This window comes from Pantherophis guttatus, chromosome 1 (genome assembly GCF_059756535.1).
Source record: "Pantherophis guttatus breed Tessera chromosome 1, ASM5975653v1, whole genome shotgun sequence".
Classification (NCBI taxonomy): domain Eukaryota; kingdom Metazoa; phylum Chordata; class Lepidosauria; order Squamata; family Colubridae; genus Pantherophis; species Pantherophis guttatus.
Window position 1 is genome coordinate 100493210 of NC_142063.1, and position 14330 is coordinate 100507539.

Sequence of the window (14330 nt, forward strand, 5' to 3'; positions counted from 1 at the left end):
AAGCTTCTCATCAGAGCTAATAGAGCTTGTAGAACCTCGAAGTCCAGAAGAGTCTGTCTTCTGTGAATAACAGCTGCTTTGAACATATCATACCCATTTGTGCTTATTTATCATGAGCCCATGACTGAGACAGAGGGGAGCAAGTTCTGAAGCAGTCACACCAAAAGGTGAAGCTGAATTCAAGAATTCATAACAAGTTGCCTCAAGATATCCAGGAACATCCATGAAGGAACTTTTGGTGAATTCTTGATTTTTTAAAAAGTGGTATAAGGCCTACCAATTATTGCAATTTGGAATATAAGGCATTGGCTTACTTAAATTGGACTTTCTCTACCTCAGGTCAAAACCCTGCTGGTTGGGAACTCTGGAAATTGTAGTCTCAATACACTTGGAGGGCATCAGGTGGGAGAACCTTTGGTTCCCTCTAGTGAAAGGCTACTCTTTCAGTTTCTCCTCTATGTGGAGATAATTACTATTCTCATCTAGTAGAATGCTCTTAAGCACTTGGACTGCCAATGCGATGTGAAGCTTCCTCTATAAATGTAGACAATTAATGCCACAAACACAATCCACTCCTGGTATAGTAGCTTTTCATGCTAACATCCTGCCATCAAAGTACTGAATGCCATCGTCAGAGGGAGCTTGTAGCTCTTCCACATATTCAACAAATGAAAGTAACTGGAGCTAATGGAAGGCCTTTGTGTTTGCTACACAAAGGCAGTAGAATACAGAGTAGATTTTATAGACTCAATTTATTTTAGCTTCCGGAGAATTCACTGTAGTTTCTAGTTCCCCTCCCCATTTTGAATGAATTCTCCCTGGTTTCAAAGTTTCAGAATTGGACCCCTCATGGCTGTCTTTGAGTTCATTCTTGCTTTTATGAAGCTTCTTCACTGAGTAGCAAGGAGGCAAAGCATGAAATATAATAAAAATGAGGAAAGAGGAATTGACAGAAGAGAGATAATGGCAGAACTACCTTTGCAGAGAATGACAATGTGAACAAAGACCATCAATCTGACAAAAAGGCAAGGTAGGGAGATGGGTAGGATACCACCTGGAACACTTCTGTTTTGTATTTCCATTTTTCATTTTCCAACACTGAAAGAATAATATGTAATAAGTAAATTGTTTAATGTCAGCTGTCCTACAGATGAGAGAAATGTATTATTTACTGAAAAGAAAAACCCACCCTTCTTTTTGGCTAGTACAGGGCTGGTTAAAACTGTACCAAAATCATCCAGTACTGTTGAACATAATATTCTGTATTTTACTAGTGTTTTCTGAGGACAGGATGAAGTCCTTGAGCTGGCTGAGAAGATAAAAGGCAAGTAGGCGATCATTCCTGAATTGAAGGTAAACAATCAAGGGTCATTCACACCAAGCTCCCCTTTGGTAAATGCTTGTGTTTTTCTGAAATATTTCTTACAATAAGATCCTTAGATTATATTGATAAACATTTATTGAAAAGATACTGAAATAGGAAAAAGAGAGCTTTGCAAAAGAGAGCTTTTAATGTGTATTTAATGTATATACACCTCGGTATTGGGAAGGTTGATTGGAAATGTGTAATAATGGAAACTTACAGTACTGTGATCTAATACAGTGTTTTTCAAATAATGTGTGGACTTCAGGTCCCCAAATTCCCCAGAGAGTTGAGAAGCACTGGTCTATTAGATACCTGTGGCAAATCTGGGGGGGGGGGGAATAAAGAGATTAAAATGTAGATATAAAGAAGATGATCCATACAGGTAATCCTCAACTTACAGCTATTCATTTAGTGACTATTTCAAATTACAGATGCTTGGAAGCTGGCATATATTTATGATAGTTGCAGTGTCCCAGGAACAGTTTGTGACTGTCACAAGCAAATTCAATGGGGGAAGCCGGATCCACTTAATCCAATTCACTTAATGACTGGAGCAAAAAAAGGTTGCAAAATTAGTTGCGGTTCATTTAACAACTAGCTCACTTAGCGATGGAAATTCCAGTCCCAGTTGTGGTCGTAAGTCAAGAATTACCTGCACCTTGTATAACATACATACATGTTTTATCTGAAACCAGTTTTATACCTCTATTTTAATCAATGTTAAAGGTTTAAAACTATGGATTCCCAGTGGAATCTGGGATTGTATGGAACCATCATTGCCTTAACCATTGCCTTCATGGAAAGCATTTGCCACTGCAGGCCTGTAGATGAGATGACTAGGGCCTTTTTGCCCCTGACTTTCCTCAGCTTCCTTTTTTTTAAAACAACCAACAATTATGAAAGAACAGACAAATGTCTTAAATTTTAGTTTTAATGTTGTAAACTGCCCATATGGCAGCAGTGTTCATAGGGCATGGTCAAAAAATTCAAGATGGCGGTCACAACGTACAAATGAAGCCCTGCCTGTTTTTTATGTGGTGTGTGCACCCTTGAATTATAGGCCAGTCAGAGACCAGTATCATATTTGGATTTTAAATAAGATGCAGTGAATATTGTGGAAATATCAAGTAATCCTGATCAGGAAGTAAAATGTAAAAAACATTTTAAAAGTAAAAAACTTGCACACCTTACTTGTTCCCTGATATAATTGAAAGGACGTTGCTATATATCAAGCTAGGCTGATAACATGGATTTTCCTTGGAGAAAATCCTTGGAGATTCTTTTCTATTGGTGTTCTTTTCTCCTTGGTGTTTTTTTCCTTGGAGAAAATAATCATCTCAAAATAATCTCAAAATAATCATTTCATAATCCACAAGAATATTTTTTTAAATTTAATTTATTTGCCATCCATCTTTCCACAAGCGTATGGCTGACCAAATGGAATAAATTCAGCCTGTACTGGATTTATTTTGCAGATATATTTGTTACTCCAAATATTAAACCCGGTTGTCTAATAAACCTGGACATTGTTGTCTTTTTAATTTTTCTGCTACAACTCTGTCAAAGTGGTGGAGTAAGAATAGTTCCCAATTGGTAAATGTGTGTGATTTATACTCGATTGCTTTGAAATGACAAGTAATTAAAGAATGCAGTATTACTTATTAAATGTACCATCGGCCAGAAGAAGAGAGCTTTATTTCTACTGACTGCGACAAAATAACACACCTTTTGGAGCACTCCACTTAATATGCAAAAAATGCCCAGTTTAAATCACTGTAGTAACATTTTAAAATCACTATTTATAAAATCTTTTTCCTCAAGTGACTGAAGAGCAGAACAAACGGCTGCTAATTTTGAGCTGAAATCTATACCTCCGAGAAACATTTTATGTTAATTTCTTGATACAGATGCCCTGGGTCTCCTTTTAAATAACATTTGAATACTCTTTTAATAACATTGCGAGTTAACCAGAGATTGAAATGTAGCTGATCTCACAGGCAAATTTAAATAAAAATGGCATTCTGCTGACACAAGTGTATTAGAAAGAAAACCTATGTAAAAGAGCTGTTAACCCAGATCTATTGTAGGATATATTATATATTGTCTGACATACTTTCATAAGAGCAAGCAGAAGTATCCCATCCTTTAGACTCTGGTAATGTTCCTTATTGTTAAATTCAATAGGAAAAGCTATTCATACAGAGGTATGATTGAAAAGAAAATTGAACCCTTTTGATGTTATAAATGTGTCTATTACAGCATGTGCACACAAATTTTCCATGGAAATTATTGTGAAAGTAGTGATTCTCCTAGAAAAATGCATTAGTGTTGACATGTTCAATTTTATCTGCATCAGAATATAAATACCTTTTAACTGTGGCAAAATTGTTTAGAATGTATATACTGTAAGTTGGTTGTCTAGCTATCCATTCCACGTCGCTTTCCTGGAGCCTAATTGTGTTCTTTTTCATGTCTGTAATACGGATATTAAAAATAAGGCCTTGAAGTTGTAATATGCTTCAGATTTATGTTGCTATGCTCTCCTTTAAAAGAAGATTTGAAATGAAACATTTCTAATACGATACAGGTAAAAATATTTCTATTTACTACATTGCATTATTGTAGCTTTATAGTACCAAACTGTACACCTAAAAATAAAGGGAAAATAAAAGCAAAAGTAGTTGGGATAAATATAATTAAAATGAAAGAAGTTTTATTAAAATAATAGTTCTACCATTCCAATGAAACCAAAGTGTGCATGCAAGCTTTGTACCATAGTGCCGATTAAGATAATTTTAATCAGAGAAATTAAAACCCTTAGCTGATAAACCACACTTCTTGTTGTGTAATGCTTAGAGAAGCGCAGTGCAAAGAAACGGAGTCTGGAACCATACATAACCAAGGCTATCCTCCACTGTAAGCAGTGACACATCTATAGCATTTTTTGTGTCATTAGAATGATTCAGAAATTCTGAACTCCAGATTTAGCAACAGATTATTGTTAGTTCAAAACAGATCACCACATATGTAAGCTAATTAAAAAAAAATTAAGCCATACAACGGCAGGAGATTAAAATTGTCTACATGTACACATAAGAAGAGTGTGCCAAATATTTTGACCAGTTCTGGTCCAGTTTTTCATTTTAAAATATTCTGAAAGGAAATGTATTGCATACAGCTCTGATTTATCGTTCTTTCATATTTTGGTTTTATTCCTATGTTTTAAATCCATCATTAGAGTCTTTGGAGGTTTCATAAGAAGAAGAGTAGTCACAATTAGTTTTCTTCCTTCATAGATTAAAGTTGGGGATGTGTGTGTCTAATTTTTCTCTAATCTCTGAATGGAAGGAACTATGTCTTTGCTGCAATTGCAGTTCCCTTTCCCAAATGGATGTTTTCTGTGCCAGATCAGAAAAAATAAAATGCCAAGGAATGTTATATTAAACAATACGTTTCTCTGTTTTCAGCTTGAATTTGCAGAGATCATAGAACTTTGAAATGAATTTGAAAGTATTTTTTTTCTACACAGAAATGCCAGAATTTTAACAGGCAGTACGGATTAGAAAGGATTTTCCAGAGCAACAGAGAATCCAAGGACATGAAATGCCAAGGAAACAAAATTCCAGCTTCAGGAATTAGATGTCTTGGGAAAGCTTTAACTGCTGAGGAGAAAAAGAGAATTTATAAATCTTATTGGGGTAGTTTTTAAAAAATATACTCAGAACATAAAAGTACTCTGAAACAGACTTTCATTCACAGTTTCAAACAAACTATGATGAACCTACAGCACAAAAAGAAAATGCCATCTATGTAAATATTCATATGCATATGAAAAATATTCTCTGTGGTCATCCAGGGTTAAATTAAATTAGTATTATTATTTCAGAAGATACATTTCCACTGTGCCAACATAAGTACCATGAATTCATTGTGTTTCAGCTCACTAACTAAAGCTGACTTGTCATTTTTGCTCAGCAGGGTAACATTTCTACAGTTATTTTGAGTGTTTGACAACTACTTTAGAACTGAGCGTTATTTCATATTGTTTTCCCAACCTTCAAAGGTAGGAATTGACCTAACTGTACTTTTTTCCCCCCTTTTGGAAATAAAAAAAAAAAAGAGAGAGAGAGAGAAAGCAATCTGGTTATTAAATGATTAGGCACCAAATTATCACTTCTTTCACATTGGACCTAGATTACTGCCATTTGCCATTTTATTTTCAATTATAAAACATATAATTTTATATAAACAGGAAGCCTATAACTCCTGAGAAGGTGGTAAGTGAAACATGTAAAATACAAACTGTAAAACATGATAAAACATTGCAATTAAAATCAAACCAAAAATTCAAATATTTATTGCCAAATATTGATGATGTTAATTGTTTGAAAGATTCATCTGGCTATTAATTTATCTTAATCTAAGTTTACATCTTGAAGCCGCATTCTGCTTCTAAACATTTAAAAAAATTACCTTACTTAAAAAAAATAGTTTAGGACAAGATCTGATGTGGCAGCAATATACCCATTTTTTAAAAAAATCAGGTTTTGCCTAAAACATATGTAGTTTTTACACTTTGTAACAGCAAAAATACCCAGTGGGAAAGAGAGATGAAGAGAATTAGTCTTCTAAGTAATTTTCTCCTTAGCTAAATTCCAAATCAGGAAGTAGACTGAACAAGTAGAAAGTCATCTGGAAGGAAACAGGTTCAAGTAAATAAAATACTACCTTCTTTCCTAGGCAGACCTCAATTTAAACAAACTGGGTGGCCTATTTTGGTTTTTAATATTAGTATTAGGTCACCTCTCTGTTACTAACCTCAGTAGCATAGGTTCTCTTGATGGTGCCATAACTGAGGAATAAAGTTTTATTCCTGTAATGTAGCCTCCTTTTAATTATCTTTCATGCTTCTGAAATGCAAAATATGACAGTTATTAGAAAGTTTCATTCAGAGTGACGTGAGTATTCTTGGAAGTGATGACTGCATATGTGGTTTATTCAGAATATGTTTACATTGTATTTAATGTACGTTTAACTTTTATTAACTGGTGGAACATAGGCAGAATGTATCTGTGTATTTGTGTGTGTGTGTGTAACATTATAAAAAATCTGTCATATGAAACCAGAATAATCATTGGTAGTTCATATGACCCAACTGTCTTTTTTAACTAGCTAGATTTTCTATTAATATTTTTGAATACATCTGCCTATATATGCTCCTCTCAATAACCCCCCACCCACCTGCCCACAATAGAAAATATTCAATGCTTCTTGTTAATGTATGTTTTCATTTAGATTTTCTTGGCTATAACTTTAGTCCTACTGCAGCCTCCTTACTGTTCCGAGTTATAGCAGACATTTGATTTAATATAAGTGCAGTTTTCGCTTCTTTTTGATATTAGCATGTTTACTCCATTTTATTTATGTACTGCATTACAAGAAAGCAAGACTATCTTTCTAGAGTGGATTAGAACAGGAACAGAATATGCTTTTCAAGGGTCGGCTCAATTTTAATAATATTTTAATAATATTTTAAAAAGAGGGGGCCAAAATCTATTGTACCTAGTGAGATTTTGGAAATTTGTGTCTAGCAACCAGTAAATAATTTTTAATGAAATGGGTAAAAGGTAGTTTTGTATATATTTATTGCCAAGAAAATGTATTTAAGATTAATGCATAGCAAAATTAAAACCCAAACAGTCTCCTACAATGAGCTACAAACTGAATTGATCACAGGTCAGATTCTATTAGCTACTGGATAACACAGTTATTCTATTTCCAGCAAAATAGTAATTGCTGTGTACAGCAGTTTAATCTGGGGACGCGAGCTCCACCTTTGTGGTTTTGGAAACTTCTGGAAATGAAATCACCATCCTGAGGTTCTGCTGAAGTTGTCAAGGCTATTCAGCCAGCACTTTGGGATATTAGGGAATTTTGTTGCAGTAATAATTTTAAGGGAATAGATCTAATTTACCCTTCCTTTTAAAAAGTATTATTTTTGCAAAAGAAAAACTACATAGTTATAACAAAGGTTTTTTTAAAAAAAATGAAAAAAATAGGTATAACACTTGGGAGACTGTGGAGAGAACAATCCAGTCCCCAGTTTTGATCTTCTGTGAATAACAATGTTACTGTAGAGTGAATTATATTGAAATGGATAGAAATCTTTGAATATTATATTTTAATGTTGTATTGGGGCAACCCAGAGAGTTTCAGTGACAATTAGATGAGGCAGGAATACCTCATGTTAGGTATTTGCCTAACATACCTCATAATAAATGAGGTATTTACCTCATGTTAAGTGTTTGCCACTTTGAATTATACATAAAAAGGCAGGATTAAAAAATATCATCATTTTACTGGCCCAGGGAGGGATTTATTTTATTAAAATTATAAGATGACCCATTGCACATCTGTGCAACATGCAGCAAAATCTTTACAAAAATAGAAATAAAATTCCCAAAGCATCCAGGAAAAGAGACACCCTTTCTAAAATGATAAAAAAACAAACAACACACATTCAAGTGCAGAGAACCTAGGCATCACTCGATTGCTCTTTCTTACACATTGACTCTTCAAACGAAATAGCTGAGACATGATTTCTCATTTTTATCCACAATACAAATATGTTTAAACTATATTAGGTTAACTATGTAACATGCAACTCAACTGCAAGCCTTTTGGGGTTTCTTTTATGAAACCATCAGTGGATCTCTTTAGTAGGATTGGGAACATTGACAGTAGGAAATTAAGATTTAAGGTTACCATCAACACTTTCTTATATTCTACACATTTTTTTTTAATTTTTAAAATCATTTGTATTTCATGCATTTAATTCATGAATTTAAATAAAGGGATTATTGGGGAAGATTTAAGTCTCTGTCCATAATAGTAATCCCCATCCAGATTGAGTTCATATATACTTAAAGGTAAAGGTAAAGGTCCCCTCGCACATCTGTGCTAGTTGTTCCCGACTCTAGGGGGCGGTGCTCATCTCCGTTTCAAAGCCAAAGAGCCAGCACTGTCCGAAGACGTCTCGTGGTCATGTGGCCGGCATGACTAAACGCCAAAGGCGCATGGAACGCTATTGCCTTCCCACCAAAGGTGGTCCCTATTTTTCTACTTGCATTTTTTACATGCTTTCAAACTGCTAGGTTGGCAGAAGCTGGGACAAGTAATGGGAGCTCACTCCATTACGCGGCACTAGGGATTCAAACCGCTGAACTGCCAACCTTTCGATTGACAAGCTCAGCGTTTTAGCCACTGAGCCATGTGTCCCTAGTCATATATACTTACTCTCCTCTAAAAGTTTCCAAGGGGATAAGTTATGTTTTATACAACTGGCATAATATGTAGTCTGTTCTTAAAACAATTGGCTGAGCATATACAGGTAATCTTTGACTTATGACCACAACTGAGGCCCAAATTTTTGTTGTTAATTGAGATGTTTGTTAAGTGAATTTTGACCCATTTTATGACCTTTCTTGCCACCGTTGTTAAGTGAATCACTGCAGTGGTTACATTAGTAACATGGTTGTTAAGTGGATCTGGCTTCCCCATCGACTTTGCTTGTCAGAAGATCTCAAAAGGTGATCACATGACCTTGGGACACAGCAACAGTCATACATATGAATCAGATGCCAAGTAGCTGAATTTGGAACATGTGACCACAAGGATGCCACAACAGTCGTAAGTGTGAATGGTCATAAGTCACATTTTTCAGTGCCATTGTAATTTTTAATGGTTATTAAAATAACTGTTGTAAATTGAGGACTACCTGTACTAATAATGCTATAATTGTACTTCTAGCAGCATTTCATGATTTAGATTGTTCCTATCACTCATCTCCTCCCACTTATGAATGTATGACTGTAACCTTGTTGCTGGTATCCTTAAGATTTATATTGACTGTTTCCCTATGACTATCATTAAGTGTTGTACCTTATGATTCTTGACGAATGTATATTTTCTTTTATGTACACAGAGAGCATATGCACCAAAACAAATTCCTTGTGTCCAATCACACTATTCTATGCTATGCTATGCTATGCTATGCTATGCTATGCTATGCTATGCTATGCTATGCTATGCTATGCTATGCTATGCTATGCTATTCCATACCCTTTCCAAGATACAGGACAAATCCAATATTGTTATTACAAAAATGCCAACATCTTTTATTTGGGAAAATCATCCTTCAAATGAGCTGACAGCATTTATCAGAGAGTCCGATCTATTCCCAGCACACATGAACTTGTCTGAAATTAGGTTGAAAGTTGATTTCCTTTCCAAACAGAGTAAATTGAGACAGCTTTCAATGACTGAACTTTCAGTGGGAGTCAGTCAAAGGCAATATGCACCTTACAGGTTGGTGTGTGAATTTCTTACTCATAGAGGACAAGTGTTGGTCTGAATAAAAGCACCCCCAGTCATAGGTAGACAAGATATTTACAACTGTTCTGACTTTATATTAGTCATGTCCCAGAATTTCAGGCTCCCTAGTTCAAGGCTATGCAGGTGTAATACTAATAATCAGCGACATTATTACAGGTTGCTGGTGTAAAATTATTTCTCTCTCTTTGCACTCCTGCATAGATTTCATTTGCATGGCTTCTGACAGGCTCTCATACCCATTACTAGAAACCCTCAGCCGTCATTGCTTACTTTTGTTGTTGGCTGTATTTGTGTGTCGCCAGTCAATAGTCTCTCCTTCACATGGCTTCAAACTAGAGCAAGCACAGGCTTGCTTCCAGCACTCATTTCAGTGTGTTGAGCATTCAATTAAACAGGGAGATTTTCATTTTATTCAAGGGGAGCTGCATCTTGTCTAGCTCAGTAGCTATTTGCTTGGATGGCCACCAAGGCATTAAAAAAAATCTTTGAAGATGGCCTATTGTCCTCAGATCCATTTGGAAAAAAAAATATCACAGGATATCTTGTTCCTAACACTATTATTTTGTTTCCAACTGAGTGTAAACTTTTAAAGGGCGAGTTTGCCTGCTTTGCAATATTGCTTTTGCATACATAAAGTAAGAGCTTGGAAAGTAGAGCTTCAATTACAAATAATAAGTAGATGCATATTTTGTCTGCTTCTTCCACATTTTATTCAGGTTTTGCCAAACAAACAATCATCTTTTCAGGAAAAAAAAATGAAGGTATCAAAGAAATTATGGGAATGGTTCCATGTATTTCAATGGCAGCATTGAATCTGCACTCTCCAAAAATGGTCAAACTTAGAAATGTATGCACAGGTAGTGGGTTGCAAAACCTGTCACTACCGGTTCGCTCGTGCGCATGCACTTGTGCGTGTGCGCAATGCATCTGTGCATGCGCAGAAGCATCTGGCACGGGTGGTCGGAGCCTCCTGCCGCCACCGCTACCGGTTCGCCGATCCAGGTAGAACCGGTAGCAACCCATCCCTGGTATGCACCCAAGTTCACAGTAGTAAGGATCCTGTCCACTTCCTCAAGATCAACTGGTCCAAAGTCTTCTCAGATAATTTTGCTTAGACATGCCTTGATAATTTTTCATTTCATTTATTTAGTTTGTCTAACATGCACATGATAACAGGTATAAGTATAAACATAAATAGGAACATAGTAAATGGGTACGAATAAATGGAGACAGTAGGACAGGGACGGTAGGCATGCTGGTGCGCTTATGCACCACAACATCCACATCTGCCTAGCCAGAGTCCAATTATAAGCCATGCTGAGTGTCACAATTTTTTTTTTTTACATATACCCAAGTCAATGGGCTCCACAGCTCAAGAGAGACAGATAGACTCAAACCCCAAGAGAACCACATAGATTCCTAGGCAACATGCACAAACTTAAAGGCTAGAACTCATTACTTACTATTCCCTCTTCTCACTTCCACTATATGACTTTCTACTGCTCCTCCAATTACTACTCCTTGTGAGCCCTGCAGCTGGAGAACAATATTTTTTTTCTATCTGCTTTAGACTGCTTTATTTCTGCCTCCTTCCCTCTCTCACACATAGAAATCAAGATGATATCTGCAACTACACATAAAAAAAGAGGCCACACAGTTGTTACTGTAGCCTTTCCTTTTTGACCACTTTTTGACTGGAGCTTCTGTCAAACTGGTGCAGCATCCTCGTGTGGAGGAATTCTATTGCAATATATCCCATCAGTGTAACCCTTTGCTTCATGAAGTCTACAAAAGACCAGATACTTGTTAAACTTGCAGCTTAATTAAAACAGTTATCCTGAAACATGCTCTTCAGAAAAATAGCTTAAAATCACAGGCAGCAACTACATGTGTTTGAAAGCAGATGATAGTCCTACTTTTGTTCCTTTAAAAGCCCTAAATGTAGCATCATTCTAGAATGCTTGGATAGGAGAGATGGCAGTCATCTAAAATTATTTCTGCTGGTGGGTTATCCTTTTCCTATAAGCTGTTCTCCGAAAAATACATCTTTTGTAGGTGGTGGTGATGGTGGTGTGTGTGTGTGTGTGTGTGTGTGTGTGTGTGTGTGTGTGTGTGAGAGAGAGAGAGAGAGAGAGAGAGAGAGAGAGAGAGAGAGAGAGAGATGGGGAAGGGGGAGGGAGAGAGAGAGAGAGAGAGAGAGAGAGAGAGAGAGAGAGAGAGAGAGAGAGAGAGAGAGTGAGAGTGAGAGAGTTTAATATTGGAAATAACCTTAAAAACACATTCTTGTATCTTGTCTACTTTGAGCATACTACTATTCCCACTTAATGCACAGCAGAGTTTTCCTTCCCAGAGGTTGCAGTAAAAATACCTCTAGCCTTGTCTAGAAATCAACTACATGGTTGTAAAAATATGTTGCAATGTGGATAACTTCCCGTTCACGTTACCAACTGCCAATCCCTTGGATTTACCCTCCTACAAATTTTCAATTCTCATCTGTTTTTGCTCCCTCCCCATGACTACAGAGCATACTTGAACTTCCTTTGCTTGTTTTGATTCTCCCAAAGAGATTGATACGCTTGTGTAAACTGTGCATTCTCCCAAGTACTGCCCTCTGGTGAATGGTTGATGTTACTTGGCCATTTAAACCCTGTTACTCGGGGATTGCTTTCAATGTATTGATATTTTGCAATTTCAGTGAGTCACTTGCATTGGTTTTTGATTCCTGCTTTCTGATTTTGCAGGGAGGAAGTGTTTACCCCTTGCGCAAATATAAATTATAAACCCGAAGAATCTTGGTTTGACAGGCCTACACACTGCTTGTCCTAGCTCACACTTTCGCTGCACCACACAGGATTTGCTTGCTGTTACAATCTACTTAGCGCCACCCTCTCAAAATGCATTGTCAGTAACCGAATTAGCTCCTGCTTGTGCTTTAATTAATATTGCCGCCTGGATCTATCAACAGCAAATCAGCATGCTTCACACCAGAGGATAAAAACAATCTGCACCTTGTCAGGCCTGGCACTTTGGAAGTCGTTGTGGGGCTGCAACCTTGTAGTAATTACTCACCTGGGTCTTTGCACTGCCTTCATTTCCGTGTTTGATTGTTGACATTGTACAACACTGCATCATCCACAGAAGGGGAGAAAAGTGGGGGGGAAATTGTGGCGGGCCTGGTAATTATGCCTCTGTCACTTCACCCTCTTCCTGCCTTTGGACCCCCAACAGCAAAAATGATAGACATCATATTCAGGGTAACTGTTCCATTAAAGAGAATGATTATGTTAAGCTGAGTGAATGAGTTGACATGAAGACTCAACACCTCCCAAGCAGCTGTGAAAACATTTAGAAGACATTCATGTAGCAAATGAGCAAGGAGGTGGGGCAGAAAGAGGGAGAACAGAAAGACACTTCAGTTTTCTCTCTCTCTCTCTCTCTTTCAAAATAATATGCGTTACTCCAAGTTGTGCATGCAAGAAATTGAGGGTGGAAGTGTGAAATCATAAACTTGCTCATACCTACTCTACTCTTTTGTTTCTCTAAAGGAATGCAAGAACAATACCGCATCAAGTCAGCCTGCCGTTGTGTGTTAGATATTTTGCTGTTGGGAATAACAGCAGCATTAGCAACAATATAATAAATGATTTCTGGGGATCTGTCAGACAGAATAAACAAATGTCTTTGAGGGAGTTTTAACCAAGCCAAGAACTGTACTGCAAATGTAAAAAAAATTCTCACAAGCATCCTATGGGAAAGTGTGGGGTTTGGATTGTGATTGAAAATATGAAAGCTATCTTTAATACTTTGGAGAATGCATAAAAAGATTGTTTTAAATGAATAAAGAATGAAGTGTTTTGTGTACAATATTTCTCTTTCTATACTAATTTTGATGGCTAGAAGGGCCATATTGATGTTGATATTATTTTGCCCCCAGAGAAGAAGATAACAAATATGGAAAATTCTACCTGAGCAGATGCTCCACCTGTACTGGGCAGATAGGAAGCTCTCCAAAAGGGCATTCTGCAGACAGAAACAAAATGATAGCCTGGAGAAGCCAGCTTTCAATTTGTCCAATCCACAGTTCTTCCTTCCTCCTAGACAGATTTCTTGGCCATTTTAAATAAATAAATAAATAAATAAACAAACAAACAAACAAACAAACAAACAAACAAACAAATTTATTTCTATACCGCCCTTCTCCCGAAGGACTCAGGGCGGTGTACAGCCTATTAAAAGCACAAAGACAGACATCAGTTAAAAATAATTAAAATTATTAAATAATTTCAGCTCAGATTTAAAACCCCAAAAATTTAAAACACCCAATTTAAATCATTTTAGCTCTCAAGGAGCTAATTTTCTCCTGAAAGTGTGATCAGCCAACTTTTCTTTCTGTCCTTCTCGTATTGGTCCTAGTTCTGCAAATAGCGGACTTAACAATCCTGGTATAATGCATGACCTCATGACATTCTTGGATGAAACAAATCCTATATTTTCACTTCAAACTGTTTGGGGACTAGGATTCCCAAAGGAGATCATTATAGCTTCCTTCTGAATCTCCCAGATGTGAAAG

At 36.6% G+C, this 14330-nt stretch overlaps 2 long non-coding RNA genes across 2 annotated transcripts; one reads left to right on the forward strand and one right to left on the reverse strand.

Moving 5' to 3' along the window:
* Positions 1-1272: 1272 nt before the first annotated feature.
* LOC148116497 (uncharacterized) lies at positions 1273-13602 on the forward strand. The gene is made up of 2 exons (XR_015730076.1): positions 1273-1353; positions 12502-13602. It is a non-coding gene; the product is annotated as an uncharacterized LOC148116497 (long non-coding RNA).
* On the reverse strand, positions 1307-13089 carry LOC117665281 (uncharacterized). The gene is made up of 4 exons (XR_004591298.3): positions 12830-13089; positions 6185-6276; positions 3734-3839; positions 1307-1689 (listed from the first exon to the last, which is right to left on the reverse strand). It is a non-coding gene; the product is annotated as an uncharacterized LOC117665281 (long non-coding RNA).
* Positions 13603-14330: the final 728 nt, after the last annotated feature.